General features: G+C 39.2%; 1 pseudogene; it reads right to left on the bottom strand.

Annotated features, from left to right (window-relative positions):
• Positions 1–246: 246 nt before the first annotated feature.
• LOC149453042 (U2 spliceosomal RNA) lies at positions 247–364 on the bottom strand (annotated as a pseudogene).
• Positions 365–1,794: the final 1,430 nt, after the last annotated feature.

Here is a 1,794-nt window from a genome sequence, read left to right as displayed (position 1 = left end):
GGCTTCCTGCAGGCTCCACAACATTTTGTTTCCTACCCAGATCTTGGTTTTCCTTTCCCCTGACTTGTCTGCCTCAATATATGAGAAGCACAGTCCCGTGCTCCTGCCTACCTACCTGTGGGAAAGTTATTCATCCCATCCTACCTCAGGCTCAAGTTTCTCTCAGAGGTTATGACTCCAATTTGCCTAGACATTCTAATATCACCAAAACCCTTTCAGTGGTTTTCTGATGACCTACATTCTGTAAAGACATCCATGCCTATGTGAAAGCTTATGAAACCTAAGCTTGCCCCACACCCTTCAGGTCCATGTCCACTGAAAAGAACAGATACTACACTTGATATTAGCCAAAAGGCACATATTTTTCTGGGGTTTTTTTTTACACTTTTAATTTATTGTCCACAGTCCTTATTGGCTTAGATATCATTTCTACCTAAAGTGAAGTATGACCTACAAAATGGATGCCACTGGACAACAAGATGAGATTTAATGGTATGCTTGATCATGTTTTTACTGGCTTATGTTGGTGTGAATGCAGTATGGAAGAATTTGGCCAAGGAAACAGCATGCAAGCAGATTTTGCCACTCACACTTGACCATTAATACTCAGATTCTAACTGCAACTGTTGTCAGAAGACTGCATTTTAGGTAAATAATACTTTCTACAAACCAAAATGGGGTTGAAAAAAGAGGGAAAGTGGCATGGGGTTAATTATTTCAAGTATCTTGTAAGCTTGCCAGTGCATGACTTTATATACATTTTATTTTGTAAGTGGCTTTTTAACAATAAATTGTGGTTGATTTTGTTACTGTACCATTGGAGGCTTTTTCTTTCTTTTCCAAATCATACATATATGAGCAATAATGAGCTGGATGGGGGAGTGATGTTATGATGCCTGGAAGCTGAAGTGGCATTGCTAAAAGGAGATATGCCAGTCATTAGAGTGGTTGGTATATACACTATATTGCCAAAAGTATTGGGATGCCTTTATACACACATGAACTTTAATGGCATCCCAGGCTTAGTCCATAGGGTTCAATATTGAATGCTGGGAAGGCTGTCCACAAGGTTTAGAAGTGTGGCTATGGGAATGTTTGACCATTCTCCCAGAGGAACATTTGTGAGGTCAGGCACTGATGTAGGACAAAAAGACCTAGCTCGCAGTCTCTGCTCTAATTCAACCCAAAGGTGTTCCATCAGTTTGAGGTCAGGACTCTGTGCAGGCCAATCATGCTCCTCCACCCCAAACTTGCTCATCCATGTCTTTATGGACCTTGCTTTGTGCACTGGTGTGCAGTCATGTTGGAACAGGAAGGGGCCTTGGGAGCATAAAATTGTCCAAAATGTCTTGGTATGCTGATGCCTTAAGAGTCCCTTCACTGGAACTAACGGACCCACATGGAACAAAAATACATTTGAAAAATATTCTTCTCAAATATATTGCCATATATTTGAAATGCTACAATGTTTTATATATATATATATATATATATATATATATATATATTATATATATATATATATATATATATATACAGTTGCAAGAAAAAGTATGTGAACCCCTTGGGATTACGTGGAGTTTTGCCTGAATTGGGCATAAAATGTGCTCTGAACGTCATCTAAGTCACAACAATAGAAGAACACAGTCTGCTGAACATAATACTACACAAACATTAGATGTTGCCATGGTTTAATTGCACATAACATGTAAACATTCACAGTGCATGGAGGAAAAAGTATGTGAGGCCCTAGCTTAATGACTTCTCCCAGAGCTAATTGGAGCCAGGAGTGAG

This window comes from Staurois parvus, unplaced genomic scaffold, assembly GCF_062004578.1.
Source record: "Staurois parvus isolate SC_StPar_1 unplaced genomic scaffold, SC_StPar_1.0 ptg000454l, whole genome shotgun sequence".
In the NCBI taxonomy this organism is placed as follows: Eukaryota; Metazoa; Chordata; class Amphibia; order Anura; family Ranidae; genus Staurois; species Staurois parvus.
The sequence above is the reverse complement of the archived record's forward strand: the minus strand, read 5'-3'. Positions and strand labels throughout refer to the sequence as shown.